This window comes from Chiloscyllium plagiosum, unplaced genomic scaffold, assembly GCF_037043375.1.
Source record: "Chiloscyllium plagiosum isolate Xiang-an unplaced genomic scaffold, Cpla_swu_hap1 HiC_scaffold_47, whole genome shotgun sequence".
NCBI classification, from domain to species: Eukaryota; Metazoa; Chordata; class Chondrichthyes; order Orectolobiformes; family Hemiscylliidae; genus Chiloscyllium; species Chiloscyllium plagiosum.
The window spans coordinates 32,980,631-33,006,828 of record NW_028270185.1 but is presented as its reverse complement, the minus strand read 5'-3'; the positions used below and the strand labels follow the sequence as shown (position 1 = coordinate 33,006,828).

General features: G+C 44.4%; 1 long non-coding RNA gene and 1 other non-coding gene across 3 annotated transcripts in view; both read left to right on the top strand.

The window, feature by feature from the left end:
• Positions 1-25,870, top strand: part of LOC148136067 (uncharacterized) — a 55,065-nt gene extending 29,195 nt beyond the window's left edge. The window contains exon 4 of one of the 2 annotated variants that reach the window (XR_015754742.1): positions 25,683-25,870. This is a non-coding gene — a long non-coding RNA (uncharacterized LOC148136067). Of the gene's footprint in view, positions 1-17,460; positions 17,606-25,682 lie in introns of those variants that run through there. The other variant, XR_015754741.1, reaches the window with a different exon arrangement.
• On the top strand, positions 18,389-18,470 carry trnal-uaa (transfer RNA leucine (anticodon UAA)). The gene has a single exon. It is a non-coding gene; the product is annotated as a tRNA-Leu (tRNA).
• Positions 25,871-26,198: the final 328 nt, after the last annotated feature.

The window sequence follows — 26,198 nt, the reverse complement described above, 5'->3', positions numbered from 1 at the left end:
GGCACTGACTCGCAACTCTACATTTTAATAAATATATATAACGAGGAATTTTAGAGTCTCCTCAGTTTGGGGCACTCATTCTGTTGGCTGGTTAAATATATATGACCTGGAGATTCAGAGCCTCGTCATTGAATGGGACTGAGTGTCTGCTGGCTGGTGGAATAAATAAATATATAACCAGCTGATTTAGATTCTCCTCTGTTTAGGGCATGGACTCTGTGCTGGGTGGTTAAATAAACATATACCCAGACGATTTAGGGTCTCCTCATGTTTAGGTGACTGACTCTGTGCTGGCTGGTTAAATGAATATATGTAACCAGGAGATGTAGAGTCTGCTCATTATAGGGCACTACCTCTGTGTTGGCTGGTTAAGTACATGTTTACAACCAGGGGATTCAGTGTCTCCTCAGTTTAGTGCACTGACTCTATGCTGATCGTTTAAATATATATATATAACCAGGATATTTAGAGTCTCCTCAATCGAGGTACTGACTGTGCTGGCTGGTTAAATATATATCAAAGATTTAGAGTCTGCTCATTATAGGGCACTGAGACTGTGCTGGCTAGTTAAATAAATATATAAACAGGAGATTTAGAGTCTCCTCAGGTTAGGCCATTGACATTCTGCTGGCTGATTAAATAAATATATATAACCATTAGATTCAGATTCTCTCCGTTTAGGGCACTGACTCGGTGTTGTCTGGGTAAATATATAGAGCCAGGAGAATTATACTCACCTCAGTTTGTGGTACTGACTTTCTGCTGGCTGGTTAAATAAATATATATAACCAGAAGATTTAGGGTCTCCTCAGTTTAGCGCACTGTCTCTGTGCTTGCTGGTTAAATAAATAAATATAAGCAGCACATTTAAACTCTGCTCATTATAGGGCATTGAACCTGTGCTGGCTGGTTAAATACTGAAATATAACCAGGATATTTAGAGTCTCCTAAGTTTGGGGCACTGACTCTGTGCTCGCAGGTAATTATATATAACCAGGAGATTTAGAGTCTCCTCATTTTAAGGTCCCGACTCTGTGCGAGATGGTTAATTAAATATAACCTGGAGATTTAGAGACTCCTCATTTTAAGGCACTGACTGTGTGGTGGCTGGTTAAAACTTTTAGTGTCTCCTCCGTTTGGGGAACTGACTCTGGGCTGGCTGGTTAAATGAATAGATATAACCAGGAGATATAGAACCTGTTCAGTTTAGGGCACTGACTCTGTGCCTTCTGGTTAAATATATAAAACTAGCATATTTAGCGTCTCCTCCGTTTAGGGCACACACTCAGTGCTGGCTGTATATATATATATAAAAAACCAGGAGACTAAGAGTCTCCTTTAGTTTATGGCACTGACTGTGGGCTGGTGGCTTAAATAAATATACATAACTAGGAGATTTACAGTCTCCTCAGTTTAGGGTTCAGACTGTGTGCTGAATGGATTAATACATATATACAGCCGGGAGATTTCGAGTCTCCTCAGTTTAGGGCACTGCCTCTTTGCTGTCTGTTTAAATACATGTATCCTGGATATATAGAGTCTCCTCAATTTGGAGCACTGACTCTGGGCTGGCTGAGTCAGTATACATGACCAGGAGATGTAGAGAATCCCCACTTTAGGTCACTGACTCTGTGCTGGCTGGTTAAATGTATATAGCCAGGAGGGTTAGAGTCTCCTCAGTTTGCGATACTGACTCTGGGCTGGCTGGTTAAACAAATAGCTATAACCAGGAGATTTAGTGTCTGTTCAGTTTAGGGCAATGACCCTGTGCCTGCTGTTTAAATATATATAGAACATAGAACATAGAACAATACAGCACAGAACAGGCCCTTCGGCCCACGATGTTGTGCCGAACTTCTAACCTAGATTAAGTACCCATGCATGTACCTATCCAAATGCCGCTTAAAGGTCGCCAATGATTCTGACTCTACCACTCCCAGGGGCAGCGAATTCCATGCCCCCACCACTCTCTGGGTAAAGAACCCACCCCTGACATCTCCCCTATACCTTCCACCCTTCACCTCAAATTTATGTCCCCTTGTAACACTGTTGTACCCGGGGAAAAGTTTCTGACTGTCTACTCTATCTATTCCTCTGATCATCTTATAAACCTCTATCAAGTCACCCCTCATCATTTGCCGTTCCAACGAGAAAAGGCCGAGAACTCTCAACCTATCCTCGTACGACTTCCTCTCCATTCCAGGCAACATCCTGGTAAATCTTCTCTGCACCCTCTCCAAAGCTTCCACATCTTTCCTAAAGTGAGGCGACCAGAACTGCACACAGTACTCCAACTGTGGCCTAACCAAAGTCCTGTACAGCTGCAACATCACTTCACGACTCTTGAATTCAATCCCTCTGCTAATGAACGATAATACTCCATAGGCCTTCTTACAAACTCTATCCACCTGAGTGGCAACCTTCAAAGATCTATGTACATAGACCACAAGATCCCTCTGTTCCTCCACCTGACTAAGAACACTACCATTAACCCTGTATTCCGCATTCTTATTTGTTCTTCCAAAATGGACAACCTCACACTTGGCAGGGTTGAACTCCATCTGCCACTCCTCAGCCCAGCTCTGCATCATATCTAAGTCCCTCTGCAGCCGACAACAGCCGTCCTCACTGTCCACAACTCCACCTATCTTCGTATCATCTGCAAATTTACTGACCCACCCTTCGACTCCCTCATCTAAGTCATTAATGAAAATTACAAACAGCAGAGGACCCAGAACTGATCCCTGCGGAACTCCACTTGTAACTGGGTTCTAGGCTGAATATTTACCATCTACCACCACTCTCTGCCTTCGACCGGTTAGCCAGTTTTCTATCCAATTGGCCAAATTTCCCTCTATCCCATGCCTCCTGACTTTCTGCGTAAGCCTACCATGGGGAACCTTATCAAATGCCTTACTAAAATCCATGTACACTACATCCACTGCTCTACCCTCATCCACATGCTTGGTCACCTCCTCAAAGAATTCAATCAGACTTGTAAGGCAAGACCTACCCTTCACAAATCCGTGCTGGCTGTCCCTAATCAAACAGTGCCTTTCCAGATATTCATAAATCCTATCCCTCAGTACCCTTTCCATTACTTTACCTACCACAGAAGTAAAACTAACTGGCCTGTAATTCCCGGGGTTATCCCTATTCCCTTTTTTGAACAGGGCACAACATTCGCCACTCTCCAGTCCCCTGGTTCCACTCCCGTTGACAGTGAAGACGAAAAGATCATTGCCAACGGTACTGCAATTTCCTCTCTTGCTTCACACATAATCCTAGGATATATCCCATCAGACCCGGGGGACTTGTCTATCCTCAAGTTGTTCAAAATGTCCAACACATCTTCCTTCCTAACATGTATCTCCTCTAGCTTACCAGTCCGTTTCACACTCTCCTCTTCAACAATACGGTTCCTCTCATTCCTAAATACTGAAGAAAAGTACTCATTCAAGACCTCTCCTATCTCTTCCGACTCAATACACAGTCTCCCACTATTGTCCTTGATTGGACCTACCCTCGTTCTCGTTATTCTCATGTTTCTCACATACGCATAAAATGCCTTGGGGTTATCCTTGATCTTATCCGCCAAAGATTTTTCATGCCCTCTCTTGGCTCTCCTAATCCCTTTCTTCAGGTCACTTCTGGCTGTCCTGTAAACCTCCACTGCTCTGTCTGAACCCTGTTTCCTCAACCTTATGTAAGCCTCCTTCTTCCTCTTTACAAGGCATTCAACATCCCTCGTCAACCAAGGTTCACTCACAGGACCATTTCGTTCCTGCCTGACCGGTACATACATATCAAGGACACGTCGTATCTGTTCCTTGAAAAAGTTCCACATTACCACGACATCCTTCCCCGACAGCCTATGCTCCCAACTTATGCTCCTCAGATCCTGTCTTACAGCATCGTAATTACCCTTCCCCCAATTGTAAAACCTACCCTGTTGCACGCACCAATCTCTCTCCATAACCAAGGTGAAACTCACCGAATTGTGGTCACCTTCACCAAAATGTTCACCCACTAACAAGCCCATCAGTTGTCCCGGTTCATTACCGAGTACCAAATCCAAAATGGCCTCCCCTCTGGTCGGACAAGTGCCTCAGCCTTTCCTCATACGATCTTCCTACCATACCAGGCAACATCCTGGTAAACCTCCTCTGCACCCGTTCCAGTGCCTCCACATCCTTCCTATAGTATGGGGACCAAAACTGCACACAATACTCCAGATGCGGCCGCACCAGAGTCTTATACAACTGCAACATTACCTCAGGACTCCGGAACTCAATTCCTCTACCAATAAAAGCCAGTACGCCATATGCCTTCTTCACCGCACTATTTACCTGGGTGGCAACTTTCAAAGATTTGTGTACATGGACACCAAGATCTTTCTGCTCATCCACACTACCAAGTATCCGACCATTAGCCCAGTACCCCATATTTTTATTACTCTTAACAAAGTGAATCACCACACACTTAGCTACATTGAACTCCATTTGCCACCTTTCTGCCCAGTTCTGCAGCTTCACCTTTGGTGAAGGTGACCACAATTCTGTGACTTTCCCCTTGGTTATGGAGAGAGATTGGTGCGTGCAACAGGGTAGGTTTTACAATTGGGGGAAGGGTAATTGCGATGCTGTAAGACAGGATCTGAGGAGCATAAGTTGGGAGCATAGGCTGTCGTGGGCGGCACGGTGGCACAGTGGTTAGCACTGCTGCCTCACAGCGCCAGAGACCCGGGTTCAATTCCCGACTCAGGCGACTGACTGTGTGGGGTTTGCACGTTCTCCCCGTGTCTGCGTGGGTTTCCTCCGGGTGCTCCGGTTTCCTCCCACAGTCCAAAGATGTGCAGGGTCAGGTGAATTGGCCATGCTAAATTGCCTGTAGTGTTAGGTAAGGGGTAAATGTAGGGGTATGGGTGGGTTTCGCTTCGGCGGGTCGGTGTGGACTTGTTGGCCCGAAGGGCCTGTTTCCACACTGTAATGTAATCTAAAAAAAAAATCTAATCTAATATCCCGCTGTAACCTGCCACATCCTTCCTCACTGTCTACCACTCCTCCGACTTTCGTATCATCCGCAAACTTGCTCACCCAACCTTCTAACCCCTCCTCCAGGTCATTTATAAAAATGACAAACAGCAATGGTCCCAAAACAGGTCCTTGCGGAACACCGCTAGTGACAGCACTCCAAGATGAACCTTTGCCATCAACTACTACTCTCTGTCTTCTTCCAGCCAGCCAACTCCTAATCCAAACCTCCAACTCACCCTCAATGCCATACCTCCGTATTTTTTCCAGTAGCCTACCATGGGGAACCTTATCAAACGCCTTACTAAAATCCATATACACCACATCTACTGCTTTCTCCTCGTCCACCTCCTTAGTCACCTTCTCAAAGAATTCAATAAGGTTTGTGAGGCACGACCTGCCCTTCACAAAACCATGCTGACTATCCCGGATCACATTATTCCTATCCAGATGTTCATAAATCCTATCCATTAAAACTCTCTCTAAGATTTTACCCACAACAGAAGTGAGACTCACAGGCCTATAGTTACGAGGGTTATACCTACTCCCCTTCTTAAACAAGGGAACCACATTTGCTAGCCTCCAAACTTTAGGCACTACTCCTGTAGACAACGAGGACATAAAAATCAAGGTCAATGGCTCTGCAATCTCCTCCCTTGCTTCCCAGAGAATCCTAGGATAAATGCCATCAGGCCCAGGGGACTTATCTATTTTCACCCTTTCCATAATTTCCAACACCTCTTCTCTACATACCTCAAAGCCATCCATTCTACTTAACTGTGACTCAGTATTCACATTGACAACAATGTCCTGTTTCTGAATGAATACTGACGAAAAGTATTCATTCAGTGTCTCCGCAATCTCTTCAGCCTCCACACGCAACTTCCCACTACTATCCTTGACTGGACCTATTCCTACCCTAATCATTCTTTTATTCCTGTTATACCTATAGAAAGCCTTAGGGTTTTCCCTAATCCTACCAACTAAGGACCTTTCATATCCACTCCTTGCTGCTCTTAGCTCTCTCTTCAGGTCCTTCCTGGCTACCTTATAACCCTCAATCGCCCCAATTGAACCTTCACGCCTCATCTTTACATAGGCCGCCCTCTTCCATTTAACAAGGGATTCCAATTCCTTATTAAACCACGGCTCCCTCACACGACCCTTTCCTCCCTGCCTGACGGGTACATACTAATCAAGGACACTCAATAGTTGCTCCTTGAACAAGCTCCACATATCAATTACACCCTTGCCTTGAAGCTTACTTTTCCAGGCCACACATCCTAAGTCATGCCTCACCGCATCATAATTTCCCTGCCCCCAACTATAACTCTTGCCCTGTACTGCACTCTTATCCCTCTCCATCACTAGAGTAAAAGTCACCGAATTGTGGTCACTGTCCCCAAAGTGCTCACCTACCTCTAATTCTAGCACGTGGCCTGGTCCATTACCCAGAACCAAATCCAGTATGGCCTCACCTCTTGTTGGCCTATCTACATATTGTGTCAGGAAACCCTCCTGCACACATTGGACAAACACTGACCCATCTAACGAACTTGAGCTATAGCTTTCCCAATCAATATCAGGAAAGTTAATGTCCCCCATAACAACCACCCTATTACTTTCACTCTTCTCTTGATTCATCCTCGCAATCCTAAATAACCAGGCAGCACAGAGTCAGTGCCCTAATCTGAGGAGTCTATACATATCCTTGTTATATATATTTAACCAGACATCACAGAATCCGTGTCCTTAACTGAGTAGACTCTAAATGTCCTGGTTGTATATATTAATTTAACTCACCAAAAGAAAGTCAGTACCCTAAACTGAGAAGACTCAATCTCCTGGTTATGTATATATTAAACCAGCCAACACGCATTCAGTGTCCTAAACTAGAGACTCTACATCTCCTGGTTGTATCCATTTATTTAACTAGCCAACACAGTCTGTGTCCCAAACTGAGGAAAATGTAAATATCCTGGATGTGCATGTTTATTTAACCATCCATCACAGAGTCCGTGCCATAGACTGAGGAAACACTAAAAGTCCTGGTTACATATATTTATTTAAGCAAGGTGTAGATTTGCTCGCTGAGTTTGATATCCGGATGTTTCATTACTGGCTCGTTAACATCATCAGTGGCGACCTCCAAGTGAAGCGAAGCTGTTGTCTCCAGCTTTCAATTTATATATTTCTCCTGGATGGGGTTTCTGGGGTTTGTGGTGGTGTCATTCCTGTTCATTTTCTGAGGGATTGATAGAAGGTATCTAGATCTATGTGGAAAAAGTGAGGACTGCAGATGCTGGAGATCAGAGCTTAAGTATGTGTTGCTGAATAAGCGCAGCAGGTCAGGCAGCATCAAAGGAACAGGAGAATCGACGTTTTGGTTATAAGCCCCTCTTTAGGAATGAGCAGGGTGTGCCAAGCAGGCTAAGATGAAAGGTAGGCGGGAGTGAGTTGGGGGAGGGGGGCTGGGAATACGATAGGTGGAAGGAGGTTAAAGTGAGGGTAATAGGCCGGAGAGGGGGGGGGGGGAAGTTGGGAAGAAAATTGCAGGTCAAGAAAGTGATGATGAGTCTGAGTGTTGGGACTGAGAAAAGCAGGGGGAGGGGAAATGAGAAAGCTGCAGAAATCTGCATTCATCCCTTGTGGTTGGAGGGTTCCTAGGCAGAAGATGAGGCGGTCTTCTGCAGGTGTCATGTTGCCATGGTCTGGCGAGGGAGTTGGCCAAGGACCTGCATGTCCTTGACGGAGTGGGAGTGGGAGTTAAAGGGTTCAGCCAAGGGGCGGTTGGGTTGGTTGGTGCAGGTGTTCCAGAGCTGTTCCCTGAAACGTTCCGTAAGTAGACGGCCTGTCTCCCCAACGTACAGGAGGCCACATTGTGTGCATTAAGTGATGTGTGTGGAGGTGCATGTGAATTTCTGATGGATATGGAAGGATCCCTTGGGGCCTTGAAAGGAAGTGAGGGGGGTGGTGTGGGCGCAGGTTTTGCACTTCTTGCGGTTGCAGGGGAAGGTGCCGGGAGTGGAGATTGGGTTGGTGTCGGGTGTGAATCTGACGAGGGAGTCGCGGAGGAAGTGGTCTTTCTGGAACGCTGAAAGGGGTGGGGAGGGAAATATATCCTTGGTGGTGGGGTATGTTTGGAGTTGGCGGAAATAGGTCTATGTGTTTGTTTATGGCATTGTGGTTGGAGTGCCAGGCCTCTAGGAATTATCTGACATGTCTGTGCTTAGTCTGTCCCAGATTAGATGTGTTGTCCCAGTCGAAATGGTATTTTTGTTCATCTGTGTGTCGGGCTACGAGGGAGAGAGGGTCGTGTCTTTTTGTGGCTAGCTGGTGTTCGTGTATCCTAGTGGCTAACTTCATTCCTGTTTTTCCTACGTAGTGTTTGTGGCAGTCCTGGCATGGGATTTTTGTAGACAACGTTGGTTTTGTCCATGGGATGTACTGGGTCTTTTAGGTTTGTTAGTTTTTGTTTGAGAGTGTTGTTGGGTTTTTGTGCTACTAGGATTCCGAGGGGTCTTAGTAGTCTGGCTGTCATTTATTTAACCAGGCAGCACAGAGTCAGTGCCCTAAACTGAGGAGACTGTAAATCTACTAGATATATAAATTTAGTTAACCCGCCAGCCCACAGTCAGTGTCCTAATCTGAGGAGTCTAAAGATATTCTGGTTACATATATTTAACCAGACATCACAGAATCAGTGCCCTAAAATGAGCAGACTCGAAATGTCCTGGTTGTATATATTTATTAAACTCACCAGCAGAAAGTCAGTGCCCTAAACGGAGAAAACTCTAAATCTTCTGGTTATATATATTAAACGATCCAACACACAGTCAGTCCCCGAAACTAAGGAGACTCTAAATCTCCTGGTTGTCTTTCTTTGTTTAACCAGCTCTCACAGAGTCAGTGCCCTAAATTGTGGAGAATTTAAACCTCCTTGTACTTGTTTATTTAACCATCCAGCACAGAGTCAGTGCTCTAAACTGAGGAGAATCGGAATCTCATTGTTTTACATATTTATTTAACTAGCCCGTAGAAATTCAGTGCCCTAAACTGAGGAGACTATAAATCTCCTGGTAGTTTATATGTATTTATAAATTCAGCATATAGTCTGTGCCCTAAACTGAAGAGACTCTAAATCTCCTGGTTATATATATTAAACCAGCCAATACACAGTCAGTGCCCTACACTAGAGACTCTAAATCACCTGGTGGTATCTATTTATTTAACCAGCCAGCACAGAGTCAGTGACCCAAACTGAGGAGACTCTAAATATCTTGGTTATACAAATTTGAACCAGCCACCACACAGGCAGTGCCCTAAACTGAGGAGACTCAAAACGTCCTGTTTATATACAATTAACCAGCCAATACAGAGTCAGTGCCCCAAACTGAGGAGACTCTAAATATCCTGGTTATAAAAGTTTTAACCAGCCACCACACAGTCAGTTCCCAAAAATGAGGAGACTCTAAATCTCCTGGTTATATTTAATTAACCAGCTCATTATATATATTAAACAGACATAACAGAGTCAGTGCCCATAACTGAGTAGAGTCTAAATCTCCTGGTTATATATTTTGAAATACACAGCTTAGAGTCAGTGCCCCAGAATGAGCAGACTCTATATCTCCTGATTATATATTTTTTTAACTAGCCAGCACAGAGTCAGTGCGCTAAACTGTGGAGAATTTAAATCTCCTGGATATACATGTTTGTTTAACTCTCCAGCACAGTGTCAGTGCCCTTGACTGAGGAGACACTAAAAGTCCTGGTTACATCTATCAATTTAACAAGGGTGTAGATTTGCTCGCTGAAGTGTAGGTTTGATATTCAGATGTTTCATTACCTGGCTAGGTAACATCATCAGTGGCGATCTCCAAGTGAAGCGAAGCTGTTGTCTCCTGCTTTCTATTTATATCTTTCTCCTGGATGGGGTTTCTGGGGTTTGTGGTGATATCATTTCCTGTTAGTTTTCTGAGGGGTTGATAGATGTCATCGAGATCTATGTGTTTGTTTATGGCGTTGAGGTTGGAGTGCCAGGCTTCTAGGATTTATCTGTCATGTCTTTGCTTACCCTGTCCCGGGATAGCTGTGTTGTTCCAGTCGAAATTGTGATTTTTAACATCCATGTGTAGGGTTATGAGGCAGAGAGGATCGTGTCTTTTTGTGGCTAGCTGGTGTTCGAGTATCCTGGTGGCTAACTTTCTTCCAGTTTGTCCTACAAAGTGTTTGTGGCAGTCCTTGCATGGAATTTTATAGAAGACATTTGTTTTGTCCATGTGATGTACTGAGTCTTTTCATTTTGTTAGTTTTAGTTTGAGAGTATTGTTGGGTTTGTATGCTACTAGGATTCCGAGGGGTCTTTGTAGTCTGGCTGTCATTTCTGAAACTTCTTTGATGTATGGTCAGGGGGTTAGGGTTTCTGGCTGTGTTTGGTCTGCTTGTCGTGGCTTCTTCTTGAGGAATCTGCGCACTATTTCTTTGGGTATCCATTCTTCTTGAATACGTTGTATCGGTGGTTCTCCTCTGTTTTCCGAAGTTTGTCTGTGCTGCAGTGTGTGGTGGCTCATTGGAATAGTGTTCTGATATAGCTTTGTTTGTGTGTTTTGGGATAGTTGCTGGTGTCGTCAAGTATTTAGTCTGTGTTTGTCAGTTTTCTGTATATGCAAGTTTGTAGTTCTCCGTTGTCCATTCCTAGACGTCACAGTCGAAAGAAGAGTCTCCTCAGTTTAGCACACTGACTGTGTGGTGGCTGGTTAAATAAATGGATACATCCAGGAGATTTGGGGTCACTTCAACTTAGGCCATTGACTCTGTGCTGGCTGGTTAAAGATATATAACCAGGGGATATGGAGTCTGCTCATGTTAGGGCACTGGTTCTATGCTGGCTGATTAAATAAATATACATTACCAGGAGATGTAAAGCCTGCTCATTCTTGGGCACTGACTCCCTGCTGGCTGGTAAAATAAATATACATAACCAGGAGATTTAGATTCTCCTCTGTTTGAGGCACTGAATTTTTGCTGTCTAGTTAAATAAATATATATAACCAGGAGATTCAGAATCTCCTCAGTCTAGGGCACGGACTCTGTGCTGCATGGCTAAATAAACATGTATATCGAAGAAATTTAAAGTCTCCACTGTTTAGGGCACTGACTCTGTGCTGGCTAGTCTAATAAATAAACCATTAGATTCAGATTCTCCTCAGTCTATGGCACAAACTCTGTGCTGTATGGCTAAATATACATGTATATCCAGGAGATTTAAATTCTCCACAGTTTAGGGCAATGACTCTGTGCTGGTTGGTCTAATATATATAACCAGAAGATTTCGAGTCTGCTTATTCTAGGGCACTGACTCTGTGCTGTGTATTTAAGTATACGTAATCAGGAGATTTAGACTCTACTCAGTTATGGGCACTGACTTTGTTCTGTCTGTTTAATACATATAATGAGCTGGTTAATTAAATATAACCAGGAGGTTTAAAGTCTCCTAAACTTAGGGCACTGACTATGGGCTGGCGGGTTAAATACATTTATATAACTAGGTGATTTACAGTTTCCTCACTTTAGTGCTCAGACTATGTGCTGTATAGATAAATGCATGGCGATTTAGAATCACCTCAGTTAAGGGCATTGACTCTGTTCTGCTGTTTAAATATATCCAACCAGGAGATTCTGAGTCTCCTCAGTTTAGGGCACAGACTCTATGCTTCCTCGTTAATACATATATATATTATCACATTTAGTATCTCCTCAGTTTAGGGCACTGACTGTGTTGGCTGATTAAATATATACAACCAGGAGATTTAGAGTCTCCTCATTTTGGGGCACCGACTCTGTTCTGGCTGACTAAATAAATATACATAACCAGGAGATTTAGAGGCTGCTTATTGTCGGGCACTGACTCTGGACTGGCTGGTTAAGTAAAAACATATAACCAGGATATTTAGAGTCTCCTCAGTTTCGGGCACTGACTGAGGCTGGCGGGTTAAATAAATATATATAATCAGGAGATTTAGAGTCGCCTCAGTTTAGGGTTCAGACTATGTGATGGATGAATATATATAAGATATATATATATATATATATATATATATATATATATATATATATATATATATATATATCAGTACCAGAAACTGAGGAGACTCTAAATCTCCTGGTTATATATATTTAAACAGACAGCACACAGACAGTGCCCCTGACTGAGGACACTCTAAATCTCCTGTTGTTTTGAAATTAGTCAGCCAGCATAAAGTCAATGCTGACTCTGTGTTGGCTGGTTAAATAAATGTATGTAACCAGGACATTTAGAGTCTCCTCAGTTTGGGGCACTGACTCTGGACTGGCTGGGTAAATCGATATATAACCAGGAGATATAGAGTCTGCTCATTTTAGGGTTCAGTCAATGTGCCTGCTGTGCCCATAACTGAGCCAGAACAGAGTTGGTGCCCCAAAATGAGGAGACTCTAAATCTCCTGGTTGTATATATTTAATCAGCCAACACAGTCAGTGCCCTAACCTGAGGAGATACTAAATGTGATAATATATATATGTATTAACGAGGCACAGCACAGAGTCAGTGCCCGAAAATGAGCAGACTCTAAATCTCCTGGTTATGTGTATTAAACAAGGCAGCACAGAGTCAGTGCCCTAAACTATGGAGAATTTAAATCTCTTGGATATGCATGTTTATATAACCATCCAGCACAGATTTTGTGCCATAGACGGAGGAGAATCTGAATTTCGTGGTTATTTTTATTTAAACAAACAGCACCAAGTCAGTGCCCTTGACTGAGGAGATGCTAAATGTCCTGGTTATATATATTTATTTAACTAACCAGTAAAAAGTCAGTGCCCAAAAGTGAGAAGACTCTAAATCTCCTGGTTATATATATTTAACCAGCCGACGCAGAGTCAGTGCGCAAAACTTTGGAGACTCTAAATCTCATGGTTATACGTATTTTTTTAACAAGCCAACCCAGAGTCAGTGCTCCAAACAGAGGAGACTATAAATATCCTGGTCATATATTTTTTTTAAATCCGCCAGCCTGCAGTCAGTGCCCTCACCTGAGGAGACTCTAAATCTCCTGGTTATATATATTTATTTAAATCACCAGCACAATGTCAGTGCCCTAAATTGTGGAGAATTAAAATCTCCTGGACATACATGTTTATTTAACCATCCAGCACAGAGTCAGTGCTCTTGACTGAGGAGAATCAGAATCCCGTGGTTTTATATATTTATTTAACTAGACAGTAGAAAATCAGTGCCCTGAACTAAGGAGACTCTAAATCACCTAGTTATATCTATTGTTTTAACCAGCCATCCCAGAGTCAGTGCCACAAACTGAGGAGAGTCGAAATATCCTGGTTATACAAATTTGAACCAGACACCACACAGTCAGTGCCCTAAACTGAGGAGACCCAAAACGTCCTGGTTATATACAATTAACCAGCCAGCACAGTCAGTGCCCCAAACTGAAGAGACTCTAAATCTCCTGGTTATGTATATTTGAATACGCAGCAGAGTCAGTGCCATAGAATGAGCACACTCTTAATCTCCTGTTTATGTTTCTGTATTTAACCAGCCAGCACAGTCAATGCCCTAAACATTCTCTAAATCTCCTGTTTATATGTATTTATTTAACTTGCCAGCACAGTCTCAATGCCTTGTAATGAGCAGACTCGAAATTTTTGGTGATATTTATTGATCCAGCCAGCACAGAGTCAGTGCCCTAGACTGAGATCATTCTGAATCTCCTAGTTAGATATGCTTATTAAACACACAGTCAGTGGCCGAAACTAGAGACTCTAAATCTCCTGGTTGTATCTATTTATTTAACCAGCCAGCACAGAGTCTGTGCCCGAAACTGAGGAGACTCTAAATCTCCTGGTTATATATAATTAACCAGCCAGCACAGAGTCAGTGCCTTAACTGCGGAGACGCTAAATCGCCTGGTTGTATATATTTAAACGGACATCACAGTCAGTTCCTTGAAATGAGGAAACTCTAAATCTCCTGATAATCAACCAGCCAGCACAGAGTCAGTACCTTGAAATGAAGAGACTCTAAAACTCCTGGTAATTTATGAGTCTTTATCCATCGAGCACAGAGTCAGTACCCTAAACTGAGGAGACTCTAAATTTCTGGTTATATATATTTAATTAGACAGTGCCATTTACTGAGGTCACTCTAAATCTCCTGTTGTTTTGAAATTAGTCAGCCAGCATAAAGTCAGTGCTGACTCTGTGTTGGCTGGTTAAATAAATATATGTAACCAGGAAATATAGAGTCTGCTCATTTTAGGGTTCAGAAAATGTGCTGGCTGTGCCCATAACTGAGTAGACTCTAAATCTCCTGAGTATGTATGTGTTAGGACACAGCACAGAATCAGTGCCCGAAAATAAGCAGACACTAAATGCCCTGGTTATATATATTAAACCAGTCAGCACAGAGTCAGTGCCTAAACTGAGGAGATTCTAAATCTCCTGATTATATATATTTATGTAACCAGCCAGCACAATGTCAGTGCCCTAACGTGTGGAGAATTTAAATCTCCTGGATATGCATATTTAATTAACCACCCTGCACAGACTTTCTGCCTTGTCTGAGGAGAATCTGAATCTCGTGGTTATATATATTTAAACAGACAGCACAGAGTCAGTGCCCTCACCAGAGGAGACTCTACATCTCCAGGTTGTATATATATATGTTTAACCAGCTTACACAGAGACAGTGCTCAAACTGAGGAGACTCTAAATTTCCAGGTTATATATATATTTAAACCGATGGCACATAGTCAGTGCCCTTAACTGAGGAGACTTTAAATCTTCTGGTAATTTATGTGTATTTATAAATTCAGCACATTGTTTAACCGGAAACTGAGGCGACTCTAAATCTGGTTATATCTAGTTATTTAATCCGCCAGACCACAATCAATGCATTAACTGAGGAGATTCTGAATCTCCTCGTTATATGTGTTTATTTAATCATAGAGTTGAGAGCCAGTGCCCAAAACTGGGGAAACCCTAAATATCCTGATTATATATATATATATATATATATATATATATATATATATATATTTAAACAGCAGGCACAGAGCCATTGCCCTAAACTGAACAGACACTAAATCTCCTGGTTATAGCTATTTGTTTAACCAGCCAGCCCAGAGTCAGTATCGCAAACTGAGGAGACTCTAACCCTCCTGGCTATATACATTTAACCAGCCAGCACAGAGTCAGTGCCCTAAATTGAACAGAATTTAAATCTCCTGGTTACATGCATATATTTAACCAGCCAGCACAGAGTCAGTGACCTAAAGTGAGGATTCTCTATATCCCCTAGTTATGTATATTGACCCAGCCAGCCCAGAGTCAGTGCTCGAATATGAGGAAACACTAAATATCCTGGATACATGTATTTAAACAGGCAGTAAAGAGGCAGTGCCCGAAACGGAGGAGACTCGAAATCTCCCGGCTCTCTCTCTCTCTCTCTCTCTCTCTCTGTGTGTGTGTGTGTGTGTGTGTGTATATCTATATATATATATATTAATCCATCCAGTACATAATCTGAACCCTAAACAGGGGAGACTGTAAATCTCCTAGTTATATGTATTTATTTAAGCCACCAACCCACAGTCAGTGCCCTAAACTGAACAGGTTCTAAATCTCCTGGTTATATGTATTCATTTAACCAGCCAGCCCAGAGTCAGTGCCCCAAACTGTAGAAACTGTAAATATCCTGGTTATAAAAGTTTTAACCAGCCACCACACAGTCAGTGCCTTAAAATGAGGAGTCTCTACATCTCCAGGTTATATTTAATTAACCATCTCGCACAAAGTCAGGACCTGAAAATGAACTCCTGTGAGGAGGTTGAGCAATTCATCAACTTCACCAAAACATTCCACCCTGGCCTTAAATTTACCTGGACCATCTCTGACACCTCCCTCCCCTTCCTGGACCTCTCCATCTCCATTAATGACGACCAACTTGACACTGACATTTTTTTACAAACCCACCGACTCCCATAGCTACCTGGATTACATCTCTTCCCACCCTACCTCTTGCAAAAATGTCATCCCGTATTCCCAATTCCTCCACCTCCGCTGTATCTACTCCCAGAAGGACCAGTTACACCATAGAACACACGAGATGGTCTCCTTCTTTAGAGACCGCAATTTCCCTTCCCTCGTGGTTAAAGATACCCTCCAACGCATCTCGTCCACATCCCACACCTCCTCCCTCAGACCCCACCCCTCCAACCGTAACAAGGACAGAACACCCCTGGTGCTCACCTTTCACCCTACCAACATTCACATAAACCAAATCATCCGCCGACATTTCAGCCAACTCCAAACAGACCCCACCACCAAAGATATATTTCCCTCACCACCCCTTTCCGCCTTCGGCAAAGACCGTTCCCTCCGTGACTACCTGGTCAGGTCCACGCCCTCTCCCAACCTGGCACCTCCCCTGCCCCCGCAAGAACTGTAAAACCTGCACCCACACCTCCTCCCTCACCTCTATCCAAACCCCTAAAGGAGCCTTCCACATCCACCAAAGTTTTACTTGCACATCCACTAATATCATTTATTGTATCCGTTGCTCCCGATGTGGTCTCCTCTACATTTGAGAGACTGGGCGCCTCCTAGCAGAGCGCTTTATGGAACATCTCCGGGACACCCGTACCAATCAACCAACCGCCCTGTGGCCCAACATTTCAACTCCCCCTCCCTCTCTGCCGCGGACATGGAGGTCCTGGGCCTCCTTCACCGCACCTCCATCACCATCAGACGCCTGGAGGAAGAACGCCTCATCTTCCACCTCGGAACACTTCAACCCCAGGGCATCAATGTGGACTTCAAACAGTTTCCTCATTTCCCCTTCCCCCACCTCTCCCTAGTTCCACACTTCCAGCTCAGCACTGTCCCCATGAGTTGTCCGGACTTGTCCTACCTGCCTATCTCTTTTTCCACCTATCCACTCCACCCTCTCCTCCCTGACCTATCACCTTCATCCCCTCCCGCACTCACTCATTGTATTCTATGCTACTTTCTCCCCACCCCCACCCTCCTCTAGTTTATCTCTCCACTCTTCAGTCTCACTGCCTTTAATCCCGATGAAGGATTTTTGCCCGAAACGTCGATTTTGCTGCTCCTTGGATGCTGCCTGAACTGCTGTGCTCTTCCAGCACCGCTGATCCAGAATCCACCCCTGTGTTCTCGGTCTATACCATGATGTTTAGATTGATTCTAATCTAAAAAGTGAGATAATGGAGTTTTACATAAATTCATGCGGCAAGACGTGTCTGAGTGTGGACATGGATACCACTATTACGCATTGGATCACCTCCCACCTTTTGCCTGGCAGGTACTCATGTGACTCAGCCAACTTTGTCTATCTTATACGTTGCAGGCAAGAATGCCTGGAGGCATGGTACATTGGGGAAACCGAGCAAAGGCTACGACAACAGATGAATGGGCACCGCACAACAGGAGGGTTCCCTCCCAGTTGGGGAACACTTTAGCGGTCCAGGGCATTCAGCCTCGGACCTTCGGGTGACCATCCTGCAAGGTGAACTTCGGGACAGGCAGAAGAGAAAAGTGGCCGAGCAGAGGCTGATAGCTAAGTTCGGTACCCATAGGGAGGGCCTCAACCGGGACCTTGGGTTCATGTCACATTACAGGTGATCACCATTGCACTATACACACACACACACACATACACACACACACATATTTCTACACACACACACGGACACAGATACATACAGACGGCACACAGACACCCACGCACAGCTTTATAGACACGCACACTCCCACACTCACACATGCACCCCCTCACAGACTTAAGACACTCTGCACTCACTACACACACAGACACACACACACACACACTTTCTCACACTCATAACCCCCACCCCAGACAGACACACCCACACAGACAGACAAAGACCCACATGCACACAGATATTTTGTGGGTGAGTTTGTACTTGCATGCAGTTTTTGTACTTTGCTCAAAAACTGCATTCATTCATGTAGAAATCTTGAGCTCAAAAACTATGAATTTATGTAAAACTTACTCCCTGACTCTTTTCTCTGACCGTCTGCCTCATGACTTTTTAAAATTCTGTAAGGCCATTCCTCAGCCCTGAAGCCCCAGGGAAAACTGTCGAAGCCTATTCAGCTTCGTGCTATTGTCCAAACAGTGCAAACCTTGCAAACCTTTTCAAATACTTTCTAAATTGCACCACGTTCGTTACTGAATGCACGATCTGTTATTGCTGAAGTGAAGCGACGCTGAAACATTAGTAATGACAATTTTGTGCGCTTTTCGCCTGTAGGGTAGCGTGGCCGAGTGGTCTAAGGCGCTGGATTTAAGCTCCAGTCTCTATCGAGTCGTGGGTTCGAATTCCACCGCTACCAAGATCGCGGCTGTTCTTCTTCAGGCAGAGGAACTTAGCAGGCCCTGCACATTTCCGTTGTTGCGTTTGCAGCCGGTCAGGCCTCTAATCCAGACTGACTCTGGGACAGTCAGTGGGACACTTTGTTGTCGGAGCCCCCTCATCTGCACTGCTTTACGATGAATATCGTACCAGTTTCTGTGTCTCAAATAGTCAGCACGTTTGGCTGCAAGTTTGGTGGTTCGAGCCTGCCCTTCGCACCGAGCCTCAACGATTTCAGTTCAAGCATTGAGACCAACCATGTACTGACACTGCAACAACGAGAACTCAGCAGAGTCCGCAGCTGGATGTGGCCCCAATCTCTCCAAGGCCCGCTGCCTACAGAAAGCGGCCACCGGTTTCCTGCTCAGCCCTGGGACACAGCACATGGAAAATCCTTCCCCAGGAACGGCTCTTCCCGCGTGTGAGGGACAACAATTCCACTTTAAGTTGAGAATGGCTTCAGAAGATTGTTGCAGTCCTTGGAGTGTTTCATAAACAAAACTCCTGTGTCGCAAATAAGAAGTGGGGAAAGTTGTTGGCAGGAAGGATAGAGAAAGTGCTGACTGTGAGGACTCTGTCTCGGCAGCAGGTGGGATTGCTTACACCCGAAACAGGAATGATTGCGTTTCCTTAGGGAATGTCCCAATTGATTTAACGTCTGCCAGAGTGATTGGGAATCATTCCGGCCACCTAAAGATGAGGATAAAAATATGAAAATATGTATATTGAATCTTAAATCCAGAGATAAGTGCTAAATAGATAATAATGTTCTGAACGAATACTAGCTGAGAAATGGAAAGTGTGGATGATGACATTTGTGATTGGCAGGAATGAACTGGATCCTTGCAAATTGCAATGCCAGGTGAAATCTGCTCAGTATGAAATGACACACTAATTAATCGTGAGCCAGGCCCAGCTACTTTAGTCGGTACAGCATGAGATGCTTAATCTCAGGGCCGTAGGTTCAAGCCTCACGATGGGCCCTTTCACTCCTTTAAAGAAATCCAGCCCTCTACTCCACTTGCAGGATTGCAACCCAGTGCAGGGGTCGTTTTTGACACGTGGATCCGACTGTGTTTCATCACACGTCGGTTTCTGAGTGAAAGCTGTCTCCACTTTCCTGGAAGTGCCAGAGACAGGTTTATCAGTGCGGCCGAATATACGATGAATTGTGTCTCTTTCAAAACGTCAGTTTCCACTCCAAACGTCCACCAAACAGAGTGCTCAGAGACACAGAACGCGAATGTCTACTTGTTGGGGGGACGGGGTCTGACAGTGACTGCTCAATGTCAAATGGTCCTGAACCAAAATGAAGTGATTCAGACCGTTCTGACGGAAACCTAGGCGAACTCGCCTGAACGTTTCACAATTCACACGGAAAATGATCTTGTGTGCTCATGGGGGTTCACGTAATGGACAGTTTATTGTCAGTAACAGGGGTGGGGGTGGGGCAGGATTGTGAGGTTTCACAGTGGGACAGAAGTGATCTGGGTGAACGGGTTCGTCTCACATCCCCAAAGCATGTAAGAGCTGATTGGTCCAGGATCACTACCATCTTCTGTTTCGGAACCAACAAATGAAATTGCTGAAAATCTCAGCAGGTCTGCTTGCATTTTGGAAAGGAAGAGTGTTAAGACTTCGGGACTCGTGAAATTTCTTTTTGCATGCCCATCTCCCTCTGGATTTGTACAGTCTTCCTTTTTATTGACTATCTTCTGACTTCCAACTTTATTCTCTTGTATTTTATTTTCCTCTCCAACCATGTTCCCAGCTTTTAAATTTGTATCAGATCTGTCCCATCTCTCACTTTGCTCATTTATGACCGAAGAACTTGGAAATGAACAATTAACTCTGTTTCTATTTCCTTAGATACCAGATGACCAGAGACCGGAATGTATAGGATGATGGTTAGAGCTTTCAGCCCATAATCTGCTCTGCCATTCTATCATGGCTAATATTGCTCTCAATCCCATTCTCCAGTCTTCTCCCTGTAACACTCATTCCCCTTGAATTTAAGACCCAGTCTTTTTTCCCAGACTGGGTCTTCATCCGCCCCAAACCCCTCCACATCTGCTGGCGGCTGTTACACCGTGTCTCTGGGTGATCGCGCTGAGTTTCAGTCGTGCACGGCAAACCCAATCTGTTCTGAACAACGCAATCACCGCTGGGGGACAGCTCGATCAGGTCTCTGGCCCCACTGTGTTTGTGCGGGGGAGCAGTTATCACCTTCACCTCCCATGGGAAGGATCGGTCCTTCAAATATCCGGGCAGTAAAAACAATTGGCTTGTGTGTTAACATAGATGAAGGTAATTGCTTTCTGATCTGGTCAGTAAACCTTACTCTGTATGTCCCTGCCCATTCCTGCCGTTGTCGTGAAAGGGAATGCACGTCCAATTAATTGCCGTGTATGGTTTTATTCGATACACATTCTTCCTTGTTCAGAATATAGGTGGATGTTTCCAGCACAGATAATTACTATTTTCAAGAATGCAGTCGGCGGGCAATGATACCTTTCTGGAGAGTAGAAGCATCAGTTTCTGCAGAAAGTGGCCTCGTTCAGAGCTGAGCAGAAATATTGTTGTTCCCGCTTTAAGGGCGACAGTTTCCCAGATGGTGATCGATGGGGCTTTATTGCAGCCTCATCATCAAACCTTGTTTTGCATTTACTCGCCCATCACTACTCTAGTGGTAAAAAGAAGTATCATTCCAAATAACTGCTGCGTGAATTTCTTTTCAAATGTCACTGCGCTGTGGCTGTGAATATGTGGCGATGTCTACAGCCCTGCTGGCCATCCTGTTTAAGTGTGCAGTTAGGAACATTCCTCTGTCTCGGCGCTACAAGGAAAATTGCCCGCGCCTATTCAGCATCGCCCTACATTCCAAACTCGGCAAACCTGGCAACCTGTTTGTCAGTATTTCCTGAGCATTTTCACGTGATATCCTTTTTTTTCAATCGTGCTAATAACCCTGGCCAACATTGGTCTATTCGGAACGGAAATGTCAGTGATAGATAAAGAGCAGCTGGCTCGGTGGCTCGGTTGTGACCTCGTTGTTCCATTTGGGTCGCACCCGAAACACCTCTAGTTCAAACCAGGCAGGAGCGACTTTGTTCCCTTGGGAAAAGTGGATTGGTGGGAATGGAGCGTTCCTGCTTGTTGTTCTCTTCAGCAAACCTGGCTTTGAACTTGCTAGCCCACATCTGCTGCCATGGTGAAAAGGAATACCATTCCGATTAATTGCTGTGTCAAACTTCGTTCAATTTCTCTCCTCGGATAAAGTGAGGGCTGGAGATGATGAAACGCTCCTAAAACAAACGGCAGTTCTCCTGCTGCTCGGATGCTGCCTGCCCGGATGTGCTTTTCCAGCACCACACTCTCAACTAAGTTTCTCTCCTCCTGGGTCGACGATATGAGTCGAATTGTGGATCTTCTCCCGCCGTCCATTTTAAGGGTACAGTTACCAGCACTGATCGTTTCTGCACCAAAACTATCGCATTTGCTTTACATGTGAAGGCATCCTGGTTCAGTGACAAGGTAAGCTCTCATTTGCTCGGGTCACAGCGAACATTGGTTACCTGATGTCATCTCTGTCAAATGTATCCCAAAGTAGGCTCTGAAACGCCTCATTTGGACCCGAGCATTTCTAAACCTGCGTGAACCAAAACCAGAAAACCTCAGTCATGATTTGGAGCAGTTCACATATTCGAGTGTCCAAGCAGAAGGCATGGTTACCGCTTATTCAGTCAACAACAGGAATGAGAAGATTTACATCCTCAGATGAACTTCTTGACTCATGCTCTCATACAGTCACTAATTCACTTTTCTGGATAAATGTAAGGGCGTCTTCTGCCTTCCCTTGTAGTCTAGTAGCCAGCCTTTGGCGCTCTCGCCGCCGTGACACGGGTTCTATTTCCGGTCAAGGAATGCGTGCTTTGTTCTGCACACACATCGTGGTAAGAATATTTCTGACCACTTTTCCAAAGTTGGCAGAACATCGGTTTTAAAGTTGAATAGAAAACCAAGAGATGCAGATGTTGGGAAATCTGAACCAAAAACAAGAATTGACGTGCAAACTGAATAGTCCTGGCAACATCTGTGGAGAGAAACAGAGACAATGATACACAACGACAGAACCAGATTAGTTCTTCATTTCTAGACCACAATGCCGGGATAATGGTCAGTTTTATCTGAGGATTGTTATCAAAATCTTTTATTTTTTGCCAGTTAGCAGCCATGTCGACCCGAGATCTGATTTGTTCAGTGTCTACCTCCAGATAGGCCTCTAATTTCCTGTCTCTATCTCTGTGTATCTACCTCACCCTTTTTCATATTCTTTGACCCTTTTTTTGCCAATATCCCTCATTTCCCATCCCTACTCTATGAAAAGCCTGACGTTCGGGGATAGTTTGAGAATGGAGCTGCTGAGAGGTTTTCTGGAACCTGGCAGGAGACTGCACAACATGGCTCACATTTTACGGATAATACGTCTGGCACTTGGATGTGATGCAAGGGGCCATTTCTTCCTCAAATCATTATAACCCTTTCGAAATTAAAGTTGCATTTCTTATCCAAAGAAAAATAAACTAACTATAGGAGAACGTGGAAACATTAATGATGCTGTAAAATGAATGAATGGCGACAGCAGAGAATGAGGGTGATCCACTCGTGGTTTCTGTGCCATGACCACAACATTCCACGGCCTTTCTGCAGTGTTTCCTGCCTCACCTCGTTATTCCCACCAAACTTGGAATGAAGGAGGGAGAATAAAAGTGGGGGAGAAGAAGGAGTGCTATTGGAACAGCAGTAAGAAACTCTAGGTTGGTGTATTGGTTAGGAAGGACAACCTGCACTGCTGGAACTAAACCAGGAAAAAGGAGCGGATTTGCCAAACCATAACAGGCTCGAACTCAGGCAGGATGCTGCGTCGCTTCATCAGCAACAGGATACTTTATAAAAGGTGAACCTCCGAGCTTTCAATACAACAAGCGGGCGCAACTGCGATTGGACCGTATGGTCAGCTGCTTACCAAGGAGGGGTTTTAAATAACTAAGCAACGTCCATATGTGCAGTTCATTAACCACATGACCACATGAACTCGGAAATACATTTCTGTATCAATATTACTCAGTGTGATTTGCAATCAAACCCCTCTTTTGCAAAACCAGACATTTCACGATTGATCGTTCTTCAATGCAAAGGCACATAAAAGGCTAATCTTCTCTTGCATTGGTTTCAAACAGATATGTGTATCTGTTTAAGCTGACAGGACAAAGGGAACATTTTTCATCCTCTTGGGGCGTATTGACGGCTTTCATACACACAGAGGGAATTTCACACGAAAAGGAACAGTGTCATTGCCATGAATTGACCAGGAATGGTGTGTGAGCCAATGTAAACAGTTTGCTGTAAAGGCTAAACCATTAGCAGTGACACTGAGCCTTGCACCACCAGATGCAGACTCACTTCCTGCCTCATGCCTCCCAGTCATCATTGTCATTCACGTCAATTTCACTTCCCTGCTCCACTTCCAAACTTACTACCGATTGGAACCTACCACATTTAGGAACGCATTCCTGGAATAAAGATATCACTCAATGCAATAGGACTCGCTGTCCATCCCTAAATCCCCCAGAGATGGAGGAGATGAGTTGCTCTTGTGAACCATTGAACTCCTTCACACGGAGGTACAGCCATTATGGTGCAAGTGCGGGAGTTCCTAGATTTACACCCAGAGACACTGAAGGAACACAACATATTTCCAACTCAGGAAGGTGAGATGATTGGAGGGAGATTTGAAGGGGTCACTATCGTATCTGTCCGCTGTCATTGTCCTTCTACATGGTTCAAGCAATCACTGGGCTGATTCTGGAGGGATCCCGGTATGTCTTCTATGTGAAACGAGGAAAGCGTTTTCAGTCAGACAATTCACATGAAGAGAATTAAACCTTCATTCCCTGAATTGGAACTATATCCATTTCTGGACGATACAAACTTTGACTCCTCAGCACGGGCCCCCGGTAATGCTGATAGTATCCAAAGCAACCTGAATTGTACTCACCCTTGTGCCTGTCCATCCCTTCATAACCACCTTCGGCAACAACGTTTCTCTCTTCAATTTTGCAAACGCTTCATATGATCGCCCTGGGTTTCAAAGTAAAGAAAGTGGAGCTGTGGTGATCTGATGTTGGTCAGTAGGTGCAATGCAGGAATGTACAGAACAGGTTTTGATGCGTGAGATTGCACTGAAGGGATTCCACCACTAAAAGGCGCTGTTCATCTCCTCTGTTCTACATCGCGAGATTCAAACCAACAGAGGTTTCTCTCTGGACTGGCTCAGGGTCTTGACTGGAAAAGGTCATGACGCAAGGTATGAAAAGATATTTCACTGGAGTGAATCAAAAAATCGCAGACTGACTGTGAATAAAATGATGGCAACTTCCAGCAGAGGCTCAGGCGACCCGGAAGCAGGTACCTGAGGGCAAATATGTTGCCTTGGCTATTGAAAGACATTGCTTCACGAAGTGGGACATCCGATGTGAAACAGTGACGATAATTATTTTTACTGATTGTTCACCTTGTGAATACTGTTTACCCCGATGTCCATGTTTCCATTTCATATCGACTACCTGTCGTACCTCCAGCTGCCGTTGGGCCAGTGACGTAATGGATAATGCCTCTGACTTTTGGTGGTTCGATCCTTCCTGATTTGTGTGCAATTTACTGCAGGGATTGGATCAGTGGGTCTCGAATTTGGTAGTAATGCACCTCAATGTGCGACAGATTTTCAGGAGCTGCAGACTTTGGATCAGTGTGTTTTCAAATTTGAAAGTTGCATGTGAGGCAATTGTCCATTTTAAATTCCAGCTCAACGCAACGTCTCTCATGGTCTGTAAAACTGAATTTAGTTGCGCCTAAAGCTGCCTTTTGTCGGAGAAACTTCTGTGTGTGTGTGTGTGTGTGTGTGTATAGGTGGGGTGTAGGGGGCGGGGTGGGGCTTGGTCTTAAGTCGGTGGAGAGCGGTACTGAAGCACAAGGAGCTGGTATAATCCCGAAAACTCTGCCCTCCTCCCCCCACCTCCGGGCACGTGTGTCTGTGACTCACTTTATGGATGAAAATGTGAATGGGTTGCTCGAGGGGATTTCACTTCAGTATGACGGTATATAACTCACTCCCAGTGTTGTCTCGTTTAAGATCGCAGGGATAATCTTTTTCTGAATTTTGCGGTGAAAACAACAGAACACACAAAGTATCCTGTCAAAGCTGGACACTGGATCGAAAACAGACGGCTATCTGATGAGCCATACTGCACGATAGGCCGAATGGTATTTTCCTTTCGTGTTAACAACACCTCGAAGACAACGAGAAACTAATGTGCAGCGAAAATGAACCAAAATGAAATGCATAAGTGGTTTCATTGAGAATAAATGCGACAGCTTCTGTTGCCTTCCCTTTTAATCTCACGGTTAGGAGTTGGTGCATTTTCTGAGGGGGAAAGGGTGATTCCTGGTCAGGGAATGGGCGATGCGTTCTGCAAAGATATCTTGCTAACAGTATTTCTGACCGATTTGCTGAAGCCGTCAGGTCATTGGTTTTGTCTCAAACGTTGTTAAGAATAATATGAAACAAAGGATTGCAGATGTTTGAAATCGGAACCAAAACCAAGGTTTGATAGAAAAACTTAGTACGACAGTGAGAGAAACAGAGTTA